This window comes from Carassius auratus, unplaced genomic scaffold, assembly GCF_003368295.1.
Source record: "Carassius auratus strain Wakin unplaced genomic scaffold, ASM336829v1 scaf_tig00217466, whole genome shotgun sequence".
NCBI classification, from domain to species: Eukaryota; Metazoa; Chordata; class Actinopteri; order Cypriniformes; family Cyprinidae; genus Carassius; species Carassius auratus.
Genome location: NW_020529088.1, coordinates 1 through 22,237, shown reverse-complemented (window position 1 = coordinate 22,237; position 22,237 = coordinate 1). Strand labels below are relative to the sequence as shown.

Genomic DNA, 22,237 nt, shown 5'->3' with positions numbered 1-22,237 from the left:
AATATATGTTAAAAAACACGGCTGCCTTTCATTAATAATTATAATTACGTTATACTATGATATCGAACAAGTTAGAGAACTGCATTTGAAGCTACTTCATTCAGCTAGATATAGAACAAATGTAGATTTACATGAGAGCTAGTCCGTTTGCGTTTTACACAAGACATCATCGTTTCACAAAATATACGGATAGATACAGTTAGCTGAATGGATGCATACCTGTTTATCAGAATGCAAGCGAGTTCGGCATCTCTCTGTAGTTTCAGCTTGTCACGAAGCTCTCTCTATCTTGGAAATGCAACTCCAATATTTACCCGTGTCTTGTTGCTTCTCTTGTCCCAAAACCATCTCGGGTCATTTATTTCACCCGTGCGTTTGCGCTTCACAGAACGTGCAAGGCAAAGCATAATCATGATCCATAACTAAGTTATTGATTGAGGTTTAAATACGAATATAAACAATATAAATATATAATATAATAGTCTCGATAAAGGCTACTACTTTTTCTTCTTCGTCTCGTATTTGTTTCTGTTCACCTTTGTATTTGGCGGTTCCGCAGGAAGTTAGATAAACTAGAGGGGTCAAAGTTTATATGACGTCATAGACGGGCGACAAAACGGAAATAAAGAAACGTGCCGTGTCTTCGAATTAAACTATAATTTTCTCCGGATTTGAAAGTTCGTGGAAACTGTCGGGATGATGTAAGTACACAACTAAAAAATATATATAACATATAGTGATTTCTGCTATTTTTAAAGCAGAAAAATTACATATTGCGCCTTTAAAGTAGACATGTCAAGCTTTCTATAGATATCTCTCTCATGTCTCTTCGTTGAGTATTCACGGAGTTATACTTCATTTTAATGACGTGTTTGTACATGACGATCAGCGCAAACAGGCTGCAGACAGCACACATACTAATAAGACGCTCGGGAGAAAACAGACACATAACTTCATAATCATGCTTTGCGTTGTGATTCGATGCTCGTTGTTCTAAATAAAGTTGGTAATGAACCATCTTTTATGGCCAAATGCTTTGAAAATCCAGCTGTACTCACCGAGATTAGAAAAGCAGTCATCAGTGAAATGTTGTGAACACAACAAAAGGGATTTGTTGTACTGCTCTGGTATTGTGGTGAAAATGAATTTTAGCCATTGGTTCTTCTGATTATCATTCTTTGGCAGTGAAAATCAAACAAACTTGCCTTTACAATTAAAAACACACTGTCTCCTCGACATGATGCTCTCACACCAACCAGAGCGTCTGTGTGGGGGGGTGGGGCAGGTCAGAGTTCCGTTTCTCTCAAGACGGTAGGCGGAGATTATTATGCAAAGTGTTCTAGTGACGTACATAGAGATGGGCAAAAGATTTGAAATCTATAACGACTCGTTTCAGCGATTCAGAGTCGACTCCTTACTTTAGAAGCCAATAACTTTATAAATCGTGTACTTTTTGGTTTAATTACTTTGCACATTGTTTACACAGATGGACAGCTACATCATATACTGTATGTAATACAGGTAATTTTTGATTTCCCATCTGTGTGGCTCTTTAAGTAAAGTAGTAAAGTATTTTTACTTCGTTACTTACCACCAATGAAAAATAATATGGGGGGAAATGTTCTAAAGAACACCCAAAAATGACAATTTGCTTAAAAACATACCCCCAAGCCATCCAAGATGGAGATGTTTCTTCATCAGAACAGATTTGGACCGATTTAGCATTACTTCAATTATTCACCAGTGGCTCCTCTGTAGTAAATGGGTGCCATCAGAATGAGAGTCCAAACAGCTGATAAAAACATCACAATAATCCACAAGTAACCCACACCACTCCAGTCCATCAATTAATGTCTTGTGAAGTGAAAGCTGCATGTTTGTACAGAAAATGCATTTTTTAACTTTAAACCATCTCTGTTGGCCAAAATATGAGGCTATAATATACAATAAGTGGATTGAAAAAAATCCATCTTTTGTTTTCCTCTCACAAAATATCAAAATATACTACTATAGAAATGTTTTGGACTGTTTTTGTTTGTGAATGGTGCTTGAAATGCATATTTCTCTCCTGATTCAGATGAAACGACTTTTTCAAAATGCAAATATTAATATTATCATTCAATTAATGATTAAAAACTTTATTTTATTTTATTCCCACATCCCCAGGTCTGGTTTGCTCACTACCTCATTCAACTACCTCTTCAGTCGGTTTAAATAAAGAACTGCTCTCTGAGCTTTTTGTTACTTTAAATCAGACTTAATAAGCTCTTTTGCTCTTCAGTCATTTTATCTGCACTGCTGGTTTACTTCACTGGTTTGCACTCTATCTGCCATGTGCCTTGTGCTGCTTTATTTAAAGGGGGGGTGAAATGCTCGTTTTCACTCAATATCCTGTTAATCTTGAGTACATATAGAGTAGTACTGCATCCTTCATAAATCCAAAAAGTCTTTAGTTTTATTATATTCATAAGAGAAAGATAGTCTGTTCCGATTTTTCCCGGAAAAACACGACCGGCTGGAGGCGTGACGTGTGGGCGGAGCTAAAGAATCACGAGAGCCAGTAGGCTTTTGCGTTGAGAGCATGTGGAAGCTGTGACATTACCATGAGGGAAAACCCATCATCCAAAACAAACCATGGCTAACAGTCAGATTCAGCTGTTTATTTATGATCCAGAATCAGATCCTGAGGCTGAAACTGAAGGAGAGCAACAGCAGCAACGACTCGCTCCGAGCGGGGCTCGAACCCGGGTCTCTGGCATGGGAGGGGACGCACTAACAAGGAGGCAGAGATATTTGAAGCAGTTTTACTCACCGCCTGGGGTTCCAACACACGATCGTGACCTTTTTTCCTTGGGATTGCATCATCCTTAAGAAATAAACGATACGCAAATGCGTCGTCAAACTGGGCCTTGTGAACAAGCATCTTCAAAATGCAGGGAACAAACAAAAACACTTGCACAACTCCATTGATGTTCTGTAAAAATAAACTCCATCCACTGGTCCCTTAATGCTGTTTTTTTTTTTTTTGTAATCTGTGCAGGGTTGTCTTGCCCTGGCAACCAAAAACACACTTCTTTTGTGACTTTTCGCGACGCTCTTGCTCTGATCAGTGAATCGCTCTGATCAGTGAATGCCTGTGCTCTCTCAGTGCTCTGCTATACGGGAGCGCGCGCTCTTCCAGCAGAAGTGCCCTCAGGACCCATATAAGGAAATTCAGCTCCATCTAATGTCACACAGAGCCATACTCGAAAAAAAACTTTCCGAAACTTGTGACAAACCGGAAAGAGTATTTTGGGAACAAAAATACTCCTTCAAACGTACAACTTAATTTTTGAAACTTTGTCCATGTTTAGCATGGGAATCCAACTCTTTAACAGTGTAAAAAACTCAGTATGCATGAAATAGCATTTCACCCCCCCCCCCCCCCCCCTTAACTTTTTTTTACATGCCCTTATTTGTATAGTTGTATTTTATATTTAATATGTACTTATCTGTATTTTTATGCTCTACTGTTTGTTTTATCTGTATGCACCAAGTGTCTGAGAGTAACACAATTTCTATTCTCTGTATGTATGTACTGTACTGAAAAATTGACAATAAAGCAGGCTTTGAATTGACTTTTTTTTTTTTACTTTGATGTATAAATCTGTCCCTGTTATATTCATAAACAGATAAAGCACATTCCAGCAAACAGGAAACAATTTCCATGATGGTCTTATTGATCGAGTCTTTTTATTTTTAATCAGCTTCCCTTTCTTCTTTGTTCTTATCTGTCATAACAAAGGATTCTCTATCGATTACACTTTCTTCACCTCTCTGATGCACTTCTCAGGTCATCTGGGTCAACTAATTGCTAGTCTGTCCTTATTTGAACCTCTGGATATCAGCCAACATTTTGTAAATCAATGAAACTTCAATTGGCTGTTTGTTACCTGGGAAAGATCTCTGCAGCTGTTTTAATGGAGAAGCTGTAATGGCATTGGCCGCCGTCCCCTGAAAGGACAAAACAAATTTTCTGAGAGTACAAATGCAAATCATTTTGGAAATAACTTTTATGTATTTTTTTATCTAAACTATAATGCATGGTTAAATTTCAATGTCAGTTTGAAGTACAATGTCCTGGCATGCTCTCCATGTGCTGATGAGCTGGTGGGGATGAGGCCTGTTGTTTGTTTCCTGCTCTTTGCATTCTGGTCATGTCAACAGTAAATGGATATCCAAGTAAAGACAATGAACTTTGAGAGAATCGGGATGCAAATTACAAGGGTCCACATAAGCTTTGAACAAAAGGTTAGGTGTCTAAAAATACATACATTAGGTTTGGGTAACATTAGCTGACTTCCTTTCAATGCATGAGCTGGAATTTAAATTGGAACACACCAAAACTCATCAAAACCAATACTCAAGATCTCCCACTTATGGTTTTATCATAGCATGGAAATGTGGATTTCACACAATAAAACTCTCTCAGGTATAATCTGCCTTTGACCCTCGTTCACCCATGTTTTTCCATTGCTGTCCTCCCCTTCTTCCTCCCAGGCGTTCTTTCTCTTTCTCTTCCTGTTTCATTGTTCAAGGTTATGTGTGGAGGAAAACCAAAGCCAAATGCTCCATGGGAACAGATCAAAGAGAATAATTCTATTCCTGTTCCTCTCCCCTTTATCTCCTCCAGAGGTTCAATCCTTGGGCTCTGCACACGTCATAATAGTGTACCAAAAGCCTAAACTGAAAATGAAATGCAATTTGTATCCCAAAGAAACAGTTCGCCCAAAAATTAAGATTTGATGAAAATTTACTTAACTTCAGGCCTTCAAAGATTTAGCTGAAAATGCTTTTTCATCAGAACAGTTTTGATGCATCACCTGCTCAACAATGGCTCCCACCCAGCCTCCCTCTCTCAGATTCAGCCCCTTCCTTGGCCCTGCTTCCACTGGCTCCTGTCAGTCCCTCAGCTCATCAACAGTCTGCTCCATCCTGTTTTGCAGCTCTGCCTCGGGTCTTCGAGTCCCCAGCTCCACCTGGGCATGAGGATCTCCTGTCTCGGCCTCCAGCCTTCAAGTCCCAGACTCCACCTTGGCCCTCTTGCCCATCAGCTCTACCTTGGCTCCTAAAGGCCGATTCATAATTCTCCATCAAACCTACGCCATAGCCTACGCATAGACGCACATCCTAAACCGTTTTATGTTACACCTTCTTATATAAAATAAAACAAAGCAAAGAACAAGTGTCTTATCATTTATTATACTGCACAGGTATGCATCACTAGTTGACCACGACAAACAGTGTTGATCTGCTCAGGTACAAGTCCTTGTGGAGATGGAAACAATGCCATCTTCTCCTGTTCCGTCTTAATGATGATTTAATGATTTGATATTTATTTGCCGCCATCGCAGCTATAATGCTTCTCTGATGAGCCGCTTCTTCTTCAGCTTTTGTTGTGGTACTGTAGGTTATACCAGTAACATGCACGTGGACACTGCAGACTAGCGGTGTGGATGTATAACTGCATGTCGACACATACAACGACGCAGAAGTATAAATGAAAACTGACGCTTAGCCTACGGCGTAGGTCCGACGCAGAAGTTTAAATCAGACTTAACTCCCTCGTCTCCACCCTGGCCTGACATCCCACTGGCTCCACCAGGATCCCTCGTTTCTCCAGCTCCACCTTGGCCAGTCATCAACCTTTCTCCGCCACAGGATGTACAATGCTCTCTTCCTCTCTCAATACCATGACTGAGGTGAAATGTCTGAGTAAGGCACCGAACCCCCAGGTGCTGCAGTAATATGGCTGCCCACTGCTCTGTGTGTGTGTGCACTTGGATGGGTTTAAATGTAGAGCACAAATTCTGAGTATGGGACACCATACTTGGCCACACTTCATCCGTCTATTTAAGCCCTCAGTTTTAGAGCATATTTACACAGAGACTCACTTAGCTGTATACGTTAAAGTTATGTATAGTATCAACGTTTTGTCCAGATGGATCTGGTGTTTCTGGAGCTTGAAATTGCTGTTTTTTGAAACCGGATCCAAGAGTAGATATAAATGTGAAAATGACACCCTTGCGTTTTCATATGTACAGCCAATCCACATATTTTGTGAAACGATGATGTCATCCCCACATCTCGACCCTAGTCAGACATCGCTACGTCATGTAACAGCAGCAACAACAACAACAACAGAGGACTACATGCTTGCGTTGATGCTACTGAGCCCATTAGCTTTACAAAATCTAAAATAACTAAAGAAAATTTTTTGTATACAGTGCACAAGAGGTGCTCCCCAATTTGCATACTTATTCACTATTCTATGATGTTTTGCAGTTTAAATAGAGCAAGTAGTGTTCACACTGAAAATTCCTAAAAGAAAAAGTGCAGTTTAAACACCCGGATGATAAACTTAAATAGAAGAAAAACTAAGTGTCGAATATTGGACACTTCATTCACTCAACTGTCACAGTTTAATTACATAACAAAGGCGGAGGGGCTATCAGACTCCTATTATTAATGACATAACCATATACACTACATGGTTGAGTACAGAGTGCATAAGTACATAGTGTATGAGTGCATTGTGTAGTGCATCATTTGGGATGCAGCTAAGGTTTATGTGCATGCTCCAAGTCTTCTTCTCCATTTTTACTGTATCTCTGTGGCAGAATTACAGCACAGCACACTGTTCTGGCATGTATTCTACATTGTTCTGAGTTGGTTTCAGTGGTTTTCGTGTGTACACAAATATTTTTTGAGATTAAAGAAAAAAAAGGGGGGAAAAAAGATTGGACAGGGAAAGCTCTGGCTTTGTTTGGATGTGGCCTCGGTCAGTTCTTTGTCTGGTATTGTTTTTTATGTTTCAGTTGTTTTTTCATGATTCCTCCTGATTATTCCCATTGGATATACTAGTTTGTTGACTTCTGAATTTTGTGCTTGTTCCTGCACAACACAACACAGGTTTGTTTTTATTAACGGTTTGGACTCTCATGTTGACGGCACCCATTCAATAAATGAGTGAGCAAATTAAAGTTTTTAAATTAAATTGGGTCATGTGAAGAAGTTCAGTACAGTTATTTAAGTACAGTTTGTGCTAATGGTATAAAAGTCTCCTGACTTTTCTTAAATTTTACGTAAATGGAGACAATGAATCAACCCAGTTCTTTTGACATTGACTTCATATCAGTATGGGCAAGAATGAAAAAAACTTAAAATTCATATTCAAGTCTGACTGACAAGTCTTAGCCTATATTATTTAGTTAGGCCACTGAAAGCCAGTGATTTCATATTGCATTTGGGTAATTTGAGTGTTAAACGGAGTTTGGTTCAGCAGGCATTTCTGTTTGAATCTATAAGCTTTCAAGAACTGTCTTTTCAGCCCAGCTGATTTGTCTGATGTTGTAGGCACATTTATTAAATTGACCTGCCAAAAGCCCTTGAGTCTGATGTGACAGTGTCTGCTTTCATTATCATCTCTACAGAGAAATCCATAGCTGGAGCATCGAGGTAGCAGAAAGATAGTTAATAGATCCCAATTGATGAAATATGAACTTTAAATTATCTATTTACTTCCACAAGTACGCACAGAATGATTTTCTTTTTTACTTTCATAAGCACAGATTGAACATTACAAATATGAACTGTACTGCTCAATGTATATGACACTCACCGATAATGGATTCTTGAAGCTCCATTTAAAAATCTGTTAAAAACGATAAAAATGCATTAAAAGTCTTTTTACTTGTTCACAAACTTTTAACATCAAAATTTCAGATTTTTACTTTAAACTCTGCAGGACACCGGCCCCCTGACTTTATGCACCACTAGTGTCCCCAAACAAAATTGGTTTCCAAACACTCCCCTTGTCTCCCATTGGTCAGAATGACAGAAAGTCCCGCCCCAAACTCAAACCATTGGTTGAGCCATTGTTGCTAAATTGATTAGTAATGGAGTGCCGCACTATTTATACTTTTTATGGGAATTAGACTGCAAATGGTTTGCTTTTAATTGTCTCGACATATTGAGCTGAATCACATAATATTTTAGTAGTAAAATACAAGCTGTTTACCTTCAAGTGGTGTTCTGTCCTTAGGTATCTTAGACCACGGAAATCAAGCCTCTGCTGCCCTCTGTAGATGAAACTCACATTGATGAAGCATGATGTATCAAATGACCCAAAGCTTTATGAATATTTATAATTTTAGCCCAAAATATATATTTTTTTTTTGTTAAAATAACGAATTCAATATTTAAAAAAAAAAAATCCTAAAGGAAGTGTAAATGAATTCCATCATAATTTAAAACCAAAGGGATCTTAGTAGCATCAAATAATACTCAACAAATCTAACCATATACATTTCAGTTTATCTTGTTTGACTCTTAACGTGATTCCTATTACCATGAATAGTTTTCAAAAGTGATGATTTGATTCTATAAAATACACATGCTTTTAGATAAAAGGGCAGATTTAGGTCCACCAACCTACATCATGTTTTAAGTTTCTTTGCGACTCATATCAGCTTACTATATTTATATATATATATATATATATATATATATATATATATATATATATATATATATATATATATATATATATATATATATATATATATATCAAAAACAAAAGCACAAAGAGCAGGTGGATTTAGGTCAGGCTGCTTTACACCGCCCGACCTGTGAGGGCGCTCTAGTGGCACTGATATTGTTTAAAGCAGACGTTTATGTCACAGGAAGCGCGACTGTTGTTGTACCGGAAGTGAAGCGTGTGGTCGGCAGCGCAACGATGGCGAGCGCTACAGCAAAACAACCCGCGAAAAATGCAGGCAAATCCGCGTCCGGAGGGACCGGAGGCACCGCGGGTGGAGCTCCGGCGATACCGCTCGCGTCTCCGCTCATGGGCGGCTTGAATAAGAAGAAGAAGCCGTTCCTCGGCATGTCTGCGCCGCTGGGTTACGTGCCCGGACTGGGACGAGGGTGAGAGACCAAAACACACACTCGCTGCACATGTTATCAATTACAACAACACTGCGGATTTTGAGACTTTATGCTATGTATTGTGATGTTTCGTTGATGTGTAATTTTATGTATTGTGTTGTACTGGGTTATAAGATATTCTCTGGTAATTTTACACCAATTTTAAACTTTGAAAAATGTCTCTTATGGTCACCAAGGCTGCATTTATTTGATCAAAAATACAGAAGTAATACAGAAATACAGTAATATTGTGAAATATTTTTTAATGCATATCAATATATTATTGCTGTGGTACAAACCTCATTTTCAGCACCCATTAATTCAGTGTTCAGTTCAAAATGAAAGTATTTTCAAAAATAAGAAGAACTACTCCTTGATTATCAAATCATCATATCAGAATGATTTCTGAAGGATCATTTGACACTGAAGACTGGAGAAATGATGCTGAAAACTCAAAATAATGGAATACATTATATTTTAAAGTATATTAAATTAGAAAACCATTCTTTTAATTCAATTTTTGGTCAAATAATTGCAGCCTTGGTGAAAGGAAGAGACTTATTTAAATGCATTAAGAATCATAGTGTCAGATGTTGTCATATTCTGAGTTGTGATGTGTTGTGCTCCTCAGTGCTACGGGTTTCACCACACGATCAGATATCGGTCCCGCTCGGGATGCCAATGACCCCGTGGACGATCGGCACGCTCCCCCTGGGAAGAGGACGGTGGGCGATCAGATGAAGAAGAACCAAGAGGAGGATGAAGAGGATCTGAATGACACTAACTATGACGAGGTGTTTATCCTGAGGAGGCTCGTGTCGACCTGGGCCATACGAGATTGCATGCAACAGAATATACAAAACTGTGTTCAGTATATCTTAGGATTGATAAATCCTTTCCTCTGTTTGCTCTAGTTCAATGGTTACGCAGGCAGTCTGTTCTCCAGTGGGCCGTATGAGAAAGACGACGAGGAGGCGGACGCCATCTACGCCGCTCTGGATAAACGCATGGATGAGAGACGCAAAGAAAGAAGGTGCGTGGGAACTTTCTTCTCTCATCTGCACTTGTTGGTTCTCTCATCTGCACTTGTTGGCTTGTAGTGTCTCTGTGTTTATTTTGTTGATGTATCCTCAGGGAGCTGCGAGAGAAAGAGGAGATCGAGAAATACCGTATGGAGCGGCCCAAAATTCAGCAACAGTTCTCAGACCTGAAGGTGTGTGTGTGTGTTTGTGTAAATTAATGGCCAGTGTCCTGCTGAATTAGGATTTTGTCTTATTGCAACTTGTTTCTGTTGTGAACTTGCACAAACTGCATTGCAATGCTATGCTATAATTTTCCAAAATGTAATTTATGTGAAACTATGAAGTCTGTTAAGGCCAGGCCAGAGACACACAGAGAAAATACTGTAGCAGGCAGATCTCTCACTAGCTGTGTTTACATGGACCCTTGTAATCCGATCGTAATGGGACTAGAAGCACAATCAGAATAAAAATGTCTCATGTAAACACGTCAATCAGATTGAATTGGACTGATCCGACTGAAATTTTGATCGGATTGTAAGGGGTGGTTTATCCCTTTTGTAATCCGAGCGAGAGGACATGTAAATACTTGATCGGATTGAAAACCCAAACTGGAAGTACTGCCCATGTGCAGCGACGTAGAAGTAGCGTAATGACGTATGACGCGCAGAACGAGCTGTTGTTCCTGGTGAATAAAGTGTCATAAATAAGTGTCCTGTCATTATAAATCTCCCCTTTCGCTCAGCGTATGTGAAGTGGAACAGGACCACGTCCCACCAGTCCTCCTTTAAGACTCTCATCAGCATACGACTAGTTTTGGGTGTGGAAAGAGGCACTTTTACTACTTTTTGTTTTGTTTTGTTTTTTGCTAAAGTAAAGTTAAGTAGCACAACAGTTCATGTGCTGGTTGTCGCCTAATTAGGACCCGAAGTAAATAAATATAACGAGTGCTTTTTAAAACCGCAGCGGGAAACTCAAAAGCACACACTCAAAAAGCGCATGTTAAAAGAGTAAATCCAATCAGAAGCCTGTGACATGTAAATGCACACATCGATCCGATCTGTTTATTTAGAGTTCATGTAAACACTACGCTCAGATTCGTCAATCAGAATGAATTCATTCTGATGGAAGCAAAAAGTGTCCATGTAAACGCACCTGATGTTCATGATACACAAACTATTGGAAGAAGATCCTCAATGTTGACTTGGGGGTTTATATGAATGTGTTTCTGAGGGGAGCTGATGGTCTAAAGAAGCTGATGGTCATTCAGAGTTTGTGCGGTTTGTTTGGTCCAGGCATGTAGTAGAATTTCACAAAGCTTGTTAGAACATTCTGTTTTAGCTTCAGATTGGGTTATTATTCAATCAAATTATTAAAACCTACTGGACCGCCCACAATTCTGCAGACTTTTCAGAAACAAATAAAAAAACTAATTATAATTACTGCTGTTCCAATTTTACTTTGTTGCTTTTTTTTTTTTTTTTTTACCGACATTTAAAAATAACACATTTCAGAGGTTATCATGCTGTCTAAATCATACCGGCCCTACAAATAATATTTGGAAATTTAGTTTGAACTGGAAAAAGAAAATCAACATTTGGGATTTATAATTTGTTTACTCTCAAATACACTACAGTTCAAAATTTTGGGCTCCATGATATTTCTTTTTGAAAGAAAATCTGTTTTTATTCAGCAAAGACATGTTTAATTGTTCAATAGTGACAGTATAGACATTTATAATGTTGCAGAATATTTATATTTCAAATAAATGCTTTTCTTTCTAACTTTTCATTTAAGGAATCCTGAAAAAAACAAACACAATTTCCACAAAATTATGAAGCAGCACAAAAGTTTTCAGCAAAATAACAAATGTTTCTTGAGCAGTAATTCAGTATATCAGAATGATTTCTGAAGGATCATGTGACACTGAAGACTGGAGGAATGATGCTGAAAATTCAGCTTTGCATCACTGGAATAAATTACATTTTAAAATAATTTCAAATAGAAAATAATTATTTTAACTATTGTAATAATATTACACAATATTACAGTTTTTACTGTATTTTTTATCAAGAACATGTAGCCTGGGTGAGCAGAGGATACTTCTTTAAAAAACACTTTAAAAACATACCCACCCCTAACTTTTGAGTGGTAGTGTCAACAATAACCCTGTTGCATTATTTCTCCCCACAGAGGAAGCTGGCTGAGGTCACGGAGGACGAATGGTTGAGTATTCCTGAGGTTGGTGATGCCAGGAACAAACGGCAGAGGAATCCCCGCCATGAGAAGCTCACACCTGTGCCAGACAGCTTCTTTGCCAAGCACCTCAAGACTGGAGAAAACCACACCTCCGTCGACCCTCTGCAGGGGGTGAGTAACATCCCATCACCTTTCACATCATCGTCTTGATTTTTTTTTTTATATATAAAATCAGAGGACAATGCATTGCTTTGCGGGATCCAGTGCACTTTAGGATTAAAAATAGAAAACAATGCCATTTCTAATTGAGCGGTTTCCTTTTCAGCAATTTGCTGGGCTAGAGACACCCTTCCCAGGGGGCTTGAACACACCCTACCCAGGAGGCATGACGCCTGAAGCTGGAGAGCTGGACATGAGGAAGATCGGACAGGCCAGGAACACTCTGATGGACATGAGGCTCAGTCAGGTGAGGCACCACAGCATTTAAATGTAAAACTGAATTCATTTAAAGAAAAAAATAATTTGACTGAGTCTTTGTTGGTGTATCCAGGTGTCTGACTCTGTGAGTGGACAGACTGTAGTTGATCCTAAAGGCTATCTCACTGATCTCAACTCCATGATCCCCACACATGGAGGAGACATCAGGTACCGAGTGTTTTACCCTCATGAGCTTTATATCTGGGCTGTCTGTGTTGCAGTATCTGAAGTGGTTCTGTGTGTGTGCAGTGATATTAAGAAGGCACGTCTCCTCTTGAAGTCCGTGAGAGAAACAAACCCTCATCACCCTCCGGCCTGGATCGCTTCTGCTCGTCTGGAGGAGGTGACCGGGAAGCTGCAGGTGGCCAGAAACCTGATCATGAAAGGCACCGAGATGTGTCCCAAGGTGAGGCACAAAAAGAGGGAGGAAGTGGTCATGTGTAACTAAATTAAGGTCCATATGTATTTAAGGCAAAGATTTTTTTCACTCTTCATTTAAGGGTGAAATAAGTTTGAAATATCTATACAGAGGTACACTGTTAGTGGCATCCCTACACACACTGAGTGCGGCGTTCAGATGAATGTGTCAAAATGTGTTGTGTGCTCTCCTCTCAGTGACAAAATAAGCGCAGAACAAAAATAACAGCAGTTAAGAAAACATCTGATGTGGACATGTTTGCACCAGCTCTGCAGTTCAGCATATTTATAGCAAGCAGCGTCACAGAATTAAACAGGGAAAGAAAAAAAAGTGTTGGTTCAATTAGATTTATGACTTCACGTGAGTGTGTTTATGCTTTTACTCGCATCTGATTTTGATGGACTGAACAGAAGAAATGAACCAGAGAAGATTCGCATGTCAAAGAAGGCGGAGCCCCAGAGCCACACCTACCTATTACATCATCATCATCACAGACCAATGGGAGTTCGAAGGTGTTTACCAGCCAGAGCAAAATCTTCTAGAAAGTTCACTTTGGCCTGAAATGGATCCTGAGCAAACTTAGTTTTGCCTGATTATGTTTGAAATGACATCACGCCAGTTCTTTCTTGTATTTCGCTCACAGTAGCTGCAAGAAAATTTACCTTCAACTTTATTATTAATGGGACTTTGAAAATAAAATGTTTTAAATGAACGATATGAACCCCTTAAAGAGATGTTTCACCCAGAAATGACTGACTTTCTCCTGGGGAGCATGTTTATTTTGAAGATGTCTCGAAGAGAGCAAACTGTTTAACAGTTGACTTTTATTTAGACAAAAACAGACATTTCTCGTCTTTGTTTCCTAAAGGATAGAAAGTCAGGTTTGGAGTGAAATAAAGGAGTGAAAATGATGACAGAATTGTAAGTTGTGGTTGAACAGTGTTTAAAGTAAAGGAATAGCTGGACTCTGTCCAGTAGAGGGCAGCCTGTGTATGAAGCATTGAAGTTTTGCAGCTGTAGGAGTGTTGACAGGTTGTTATAGCAGTGCCTTCATGACCTGCAAAACCTGCCTGGATTATGTCGGCTGTGCCAGTCAGTTTGTCTACTAGTGCTGATTTTGGATTGGAAATGTAAACCGTGTCAGGCTCTTTTTGTTCTCAATGTTTGCACCGCTTCATTAAGTGTACTTCAGCAGACCTGGCCGTGTCTCGAAGCCTAGTGAGCTGCCCATTTAGACCGAATGTTTGTGTGCGATCTGTCCTCAAACACACCTGTGAGGAACACACATGTTGTCTTGGCAGCTGATTCTATAAATCATTCAACATTAATTTTTAATAATTCACCAGCCAATTGTCAATTATTCCTTTTATACATTTGAAATATTGAGAAGGGCTCCACGCTAAAATACATGAGAAAGCAAAAATGGTTTACCGTAACTTAAAATCTAGTCAACACAAGCTGTAATGTCTGATTCAAGGAAAAATGAAACAGTTCTTTTTGAGTTGGTCAAAAGATTCACCAGACAGCCTCGTGGACTGGTGATTTAGTGTTTCGTATAATTTAGGTTTGTGAGGCTTGAAGAGATATTAAAATAAATGAATCAATTATTTATTTTATTTGGTAGCAATTTTATTAAATGATATTGGCAACTGTTCAACATATAAGAAAATGATTTCATAACTTGATGAACAAGCATTTTTATAAATCGATTCTGAAACCACATTCTTTTTATTGGTTTCCTTGTGTTTGTTTTTCTACAGCCCTGCTGGAGATGTTATCTGTTCTGCGTAATTTTGTCTGAAGGCAGTGTTTGTGTTATGTTCATAGAGCGAGTGTGTGTGTGTGTGATCTGTGTGTGTTGTCTGTTCAGAGTGAGGATGTTTGGCTGGAAGCCGCCCGGCTGCAGCCCGGAGACACGGCGAAGGCAGTAGTTGCCCAGGCGGTGCGTCACCTCCCTCAGTCTGTGCGCATCTATATCAGAGCCGCCGAGCTCGAGACGGACATCAGGGCCAAGAAACGAGTGCTCAGGAAAGGTCAGTGCCTCTCTGTCTGTCTCTCTTCCTCCACTCCTCTTTAGGTTTCTCATTCCAGTGCCACCTGCGTTTTTCCGCCTGCATACCTGTGTGACAGAGACAGATGAAGTGTTAGTTATGCATGAATCAGTCTCAGCTTGTTAAAATGTCCTGTATCTCTTTAAATAGGGTGCTGGTTCTGCTTCATCAGTGTCTCCACCTTGATTATAAAGTAATGTGGTGTCAGTTTATTATTCATGAGGTGATTTGCATACAGTGTTGGCACGGCAGTGGTTTTTGTGCTTTCTGGAGAAAGTTTGAGTGCATTCGAGATCTCTGTGTTGTTTCTGTTGAAATCTGAGGAGTGAATGTGCATCTGAAGGGAACTGAGTTTTAATGGCATTTTCTTTTCATTGTACTGCCATATGATACCTTAATTATTAGAGTTTATAACCGGTTTTTGATGCGCTGCTTTGTGTACAGGTGTAACTGTGGACCTGTCCATAAGCGCCACCTACTGTCAGGGAGTGGATTAGCATTTTCATTAAGCTTATTAACATTTTTTTGTAAAAACGTTTATTATTTAAACTCTAACATTAACATTTTTTACAGTTCAGCATGTCACTCTTGACTTCGGTGGTGTTTTAAAACCGCATTGCTTTTTTGTGTTCCACTGTGTAAACATGCACTAGGTGACCGTCTTTCATTACTATTCATCATTTTCATTAGTTCTCTAATAAGCGCAGCTGTCATTTTTATTGTTTCTATTTATTCGTGGGTGGGGGGATGGGAATAAAATGGTTTTGGTGAAAGAGCAAAAACAAAAGGGTTACTATGTCTGGTTCTTATTTAGCGAGAATATTCTAATGAGCCCAAAAACAAGCAGTGTGATGCTTGCTACTTTTTGTTTAATCATTCAATAAGTGTGGTCCGTATACTGCCTTTTTCCCAATATCTGCATGTCTTCACAGCGCTGGAGAATGTGTCGAAGTCGGTGCGTTTGTGGAAGATCGCTGTTGAGCTGGAGGAGCCAGAGGACGCAAGGATCATGTTGAGCAGAGCAGTCGAGTGCTGTCCTACCAGTGTAGAGGTACACACACACACATAGCCTTAATCTGCCAGGACTCATAAACCTCTTTATGGCCCATAAATCAGACAGCTCTGTTGTGCTTGTCCTCCGTAGCTCTGGCTGGCTCTGGCCCGGTTAGAAACCTATGAGAATGCCCGTCGTGTTCTGAACAAGGCCCGTGAAAACATTCCCACCGACCGCCATATCTGGATCACAGCTGCCAAGCTGGAGGAGGCCAACGGAAACACACAGATGGTGGAGAAGATCATCGACAGAGCCATCACCTCCCTCAGGGCCAACGGCGTGGAGATCAACCGCGAGCAGTGGATTCAGGTCTGACATCTCAATCTTTAAGAGCTCTGATGGCTCAATGTGTTTTTAACTGGTTTCAATTTTCTTTTATTAAATTAGAGTTATTAGCAGAGTTAAAACAGTGGAAAAATGCATATATGCAAAGACCGAGATTCCAGTCTGGACAGGCTTAGGTTTCTTAGTAAAGCTGCATTGCCAGATATATGAGAGAAGGAGTTTTATATCCGAATGTGTTAATTCAAAGCTGGTGTCTGTCTCAGGATGCAGAGGAGTGTGATAAGGCTGGCAGCGTGGCCACATGTCAGGCTGTGATCAGAGCCGTGATTGGGATTGGCATTGAAGAGGAGGACTGCAAACACACATGGATGGAGGACGCAGACAGTGTAAACATCCTCTCACCTTCACTCAACCACATCCTGCGTTCATTCAGCACCACCTGACTGTTTACTACTGACATCTCTGATCCTTTAGTCATGAAAATAACACCTTACAGTAGAAGATTTAAAGGGCTAGCTCCACCAAAAATGAAAATGCGTTAATTTCTTTCTTCTGTTAAACACACGCGCAGTATTTTGAAGAATGTTAACAACCAGACAGTTGCTGGTAGCCATTGCCCTCCATAGTATTATTTTTCTTTCATACTATGGAAGTCAATGGCTACCAGCAACTGTTTGCTTCCAAACATTCTTCAAAATATGAGTAAATGATGACAGCATTTTCATTTTTGGGTGAACTCTCCCTTTAATGTCATATCTTTTTACCATTAGTTTGGCTATATAACAGCAATAAACTTAAAATATATTGTTTCTATTAATATAATTGACAACCTTAAGGCAATAGTTTTTCCTTTATTTAATTATGTCTCAAAAAGTAATTTGCTTACTTCATTAAAGCTGTTCTTTGATTTTTCAGATACTTTATTTAGCTTCAAATCAAAGTTTAAGCTCTATTATGGTGATCTGTGATGCTGATTGTTTGTGTGTTGTTGTAGTGTGTGGCTCATGGCGCTCTGGAGTGTGCGCGGGCCATCTACGCTCATGCGCTCCAGGTCTTCCCCAGCAAGAAGAGCGTCTGGCTGAGAGCCGCTTACTTTGAGAAGAACCACGGTACCCGGTGAGAAATACTAGCTGCCTACACACGGCTGAACAGAATTTAAATATGGAAATTCATAGATGCAGGAAGGCCCCAAGGAATATTTGAGGTTCCCCACTTTTAATTAGTTTTAAATCATTAGACTTTGCATTACTGAAGTCTTTCTGAACCCACTTTCTTTTAGAGGCACCTTCATTTAGACTCTGATGTATAATCTAATCCCTTGATTATATTCCACAGCTATTGACTTTATTTTAATCTCTCTCTCTCTTTCTCTCAGGGAGTCGTTGGAGGCTCTGTTACAGAGGGCTGTAGCTCACTGTCCGAAGGCTGAGGTGTTATGGCTAATGGGTGCTAAATCGAAATGGTTGGCGGGAGACGTTCCTGCAGCCAGAAGTATCCTGGCTTTGGCTTTCCAGGTGAGTGCTTCTTCCCATCAGCTCTCCAGCTCCCATGACTGCATTATTAGTGACGAGCATCATTATTGATAGCATCGTAGCATTGTAATGGTGAAGCAGCGGCACATGATACACTTCTTTGTACTAGATAATTACAAAAGTAATTCCTGAAAGACCTGTGAAGCATAGTGGTGAGTAGTGGTAGGTTTCATATCTAACTCACTCTCTTTTATTTATTTGATTTTAAATGCACTTTTAATGGACAATAAAGAGATCTAGTCTTGTTTAAATGTTTCGTTTTGGTAAGTCTCTTTTGCTGATCAAGGCTGCATTTATTTGATCAAAAATCTGTAAATACTGTAAAATTGTGAAATAATTGTACAATTTAAAATAACTGCTTTCGTTTTTAATATAATTTTAAATGTAATTTATTTCTGTGATGCAAAGTTGAATTTCCAGCATCATTCCTCCAGTCTTCAGTGTCACATGATCCTTCAGAAATATTTTTAATATGCTGATTTGATGCTCAAGAAACATTTGTGATTTATCAGTGTTGAAAACAGTTGTGCTGCTTAATATTTTTGTGGAAACCATACATATATTCAGGATATATTCATATTTATTTGATGAATAGAATGTTTCAAAAGAACGGTATTTAAATATTTAACAATATAAAAGCTTTTACTTTCACTTTTGTCAATTTTAAAGCATCATTACTGACTGAAAGTGTTAATTTGAAATATATGTATACAATATGTATATAAATAGATACTATTTAAATTGATTTTGATTCCCTCACACTCATTATGGAAGGCACAACAAAACAACTATAGATTCAGTGTTGACAGAGTCATAACATAACTGAAAAAAAAACACCAAGCATGCAAGAATTGTATGCAAAACTTCAAATGAAAGCTGCAGAACAATAATTAAAAAAATCAATCTAAACTGCATATCCATGCTCATTTCCTGAAACGAATCCGCTTTTACTGCATCTAAGTGTTGACTGGGACGATGGCCAGTAAAAGTTCATCCCTCCTCTCTCTGTTTGTCTCTTTGTGTGTTAGGCTAACCCCAACAGCGAGGAGATCTGGCTGGCTGCCGTCAAGCTGGAATCGGAGAATAACGAGTACGAGAGAGCGCGCAGGCTGCTAGCCAAGGCCCGCAGCAGCGCCCCCACCGCCAGGGTGAGTTCAGACAGATGCCGGGGACACAGCTTTCTGCCTGTTAGGATTTCTCTTTAGTTCGGATTGAACTGGTTGAACTAATAATCCTTAAACTTCATCCAAACAGTGGCTTTCAGTTCAGGTGCTAAATTTTGCATGGCATTGCTGTTACAAAATGCTGTCACAGAATTGTGGCCAGGGTTTGTGTCAGATGAGCTATGTTAGTGGATGCAAACCTCCTCACAGCAGATGTGCTTGCTCTGCACACTAGAAAGGAGCATGGGACTTTTGGGAGTAAATGGTGCAGATGGAAGGTGTTCGTATGGCCTCTTGCCTGGGCTTGTTTAACTCTTGGCTCCAGGAAAGAGTGTCAGCATCTAAACAAATATCTCCGGATCAAATGTACCTCAAGCACTTGGCAGGATTCCTCATGAGTGGTAATGTTATCAACAAAAAAAAACACTTATGTTTTTCTGTATCGATGGAATCTAGCCGTGTTCAATTTCATACGGGAAATCTCCCTGGCTGTTTCAGTGCACTTATGCATTGCACAAAGTCTTAATAATCATGTTCAAGATGTCAGAGGCTTTAAAGGCTGTTATACGAGCTGCCATAAGTGTTTTCTCTGTGCTGCTCGCAGGTGTTTATGAAGTCGGTGCGGCTGGAGTGGGTGCTGGGGAACATTGACGCGGCACATGAGCTTTGTACCGAGGCCCTGAAGCACTATGAGGATTTCCCCAAGCTCTGGATGATGAGAGGACAGATCGAGGAGCAGTCGGAGAACATCGATAAAGCACGAGAGGCTTACAACCAGGGAGTACGTTTATGGGCTCTGGAGAAGATGCCGTGCTATAATTGAACATTTTACTGTGGATGGATTGTTGGTTGAATTTCTTTTTGTGGAAAATGTAGAACCTCATTCTGTATGATGTTAGGAACAACCATTGTTCGGTGGGAATGCGTGATGATGGTGTTCCTCTAATGGCTTCTCTCTGCTGTGTCCGTTCAGCTGAAGAAGTGTCCTCACTCCATGTCGTTATGGCTGCTCCTGTCTCGGCTGGAAGAGAGAGTCGGGCAGCTCACGCGCGCTCGAGCCATCTTAGAGAAAGCTCGCCTCAAGAATCCACAAACCCCTGAGATCTGGTGAGAAACCATGCCGAATGTTGTGGTCTTAACTGAACTAGCAGAAAAATGGCCGACTTTGCGTTTTAGGCTACATGCAATTACATAATGTCTTAATCGTTTTCATGTCATGACAAAATCTCACCAAAATAACGTGTCATTTTTATTCTCAATTTCTCTGACAGGCTGGAGTCTGTCCGACTTGAATACAGAGCGGGATTGAAAAACATCTCCAACACGCTCATGGGCCAAAGCCCTTCAGGAGTGTCCTAACTCTGGTAAGCCACGCTTTCTTCAGCCCTGAATGGATCCGTCAGGAGCCTCGGCACACTTTCACCCCTCAACCTTCGCTTCCTCCTGTCAGGAATCCTGTGGGCTGAAGCCGTGTTCTTGGAGGCCAGGCCTCAGCGCAAGACCAAGAGTGTTGACGCTCTGAAGAAGTGTGAACATGATCCTCATGTGCTTCTGGCTGTGGCCAAGTAAGTCTCCTGACCGGGCTCTTGTCAAACTTCTCCCTGCTTGTTAATACCAGTTGACCCATCCACATTCCTCCACCTTTTTATTCCTTGTTTGACAAGAACAGTCCTGAACTTTTAAGTCTGTGCCCTGCAGACTGTTCTGGAGCGAGAGGAAGATAACAAAGGCGCGAGAGTGGTTCCTGCGGACGGTGAAGATCGAACCAGACTTGGGCGACACCTGGGCGTTCTTCTACAAGTTTGAGCTTCAGCACGGCACAGAAGTAAGGCGTTTTATTCTCAAGTTAACTAGTTTAGGGCATGGACACCTGAGGGCATTTCTAATGAAACACAAAAGAAGATGTTTTGAATGCTCTGCTTGCTGTTTTGCGTCCTCGGGGACTCTGGTGTTACTCTGGTTGTTGTTCTGTCCCTCAGGAGCAGCAGCAGGAGGTGAAGAAGCGCTGTGAGAACGCAGAGCCGCGGCACGGTGAGCTGTGGTGCGCTGAATCCAAACACGTTCTCAACTGGCAGAAGAACATCGGAAGAGATCCTGGTCCCTCGTGGCATCAAAGATCAAAAACACCTTCTGAACTGTGGGACTGATAGAAGATTCACAAATCCTTATTTTTTATGGCTTTCTTCCTGGTTTCGTGTTTGCCCTCTGGAACAGAGATGATTCAAGGCTGTTATCATTACACATGCTGTTATGTTCACAGTGGACTAAAGTCTAGTCACACACAGAAACATGAGTCCTTTTTTGGAAGAGTAATTGCCAGAATTATCTCTTGCTCTGCTTCTCATGAAGCTAATGTGTAAATGTGCTGCTTATCAGAAAATAAATGAAAAAGTCCAGTCTGTTTCAGACGTCAGTGTTCATGTGATCATTACAGTGCTGGGGATTTTGCTATTTCTCAGTCATCCTTGTTTTATGTTGGCTTGATAAATCCTGCGTGCTATTATTGTTAATTTATGTTTGTTTATTTTTCTTTCTTTTTAAATCATCTCTCTCTAACCCATTTCTAACAACGAATTGTCCTTCAGTCTGTTTTTAATATAATTTTTTTTTAGCTGGTTGCATCAGAAATACAGAGCCCTCATATGGCATTGCAAAGAAAAAAAACATGATGTTGTGACTAAATTAAAATGAGTCCAAACAACTGATCAAAACATTACTATAATCCACACCACTCCAGTCCGCCAGTTAACGTCCTGTGAAGCCAAAAGAGAAACAAATTCATGAAAAAGTTGTAACTTTTGGATGAAGGAACTAATTCCTGTAAATCTGGGATGGCCTGAAGTTGAGTACATGTTGAGTTTTGGGTGAACTAAGTTACTCTGATGTAACTGTTTCAAACATTTGTACTTCGTGTTCTCTTTAGGTGTGGTGGCATGGGATTTACTTCTGGTTAAAAACTTTTATATTTAAGAGATCCATGTTTGAAAATGTTCTGTATGTTTTTTTTTATAAGTGACGTTATATGAGATATTACGTATTGGCATACTACTGTACATCATGATTAGTCTTGTT

General features: G+C 40.0%; 1 pseudogene; it reads left to right on the top strand.

The window, feature by feature from the left end:
• Positions 1–8,776: 8,776 nt before the first annotated feature.
• On the top strand, positions 8,777–21,479 carry LOC113101068 (pre-mRNA-processing factor 6-like; annotated as a pseudogene).
• Positions 21,480–22,237: the final 758 nt, after the last annotated feature.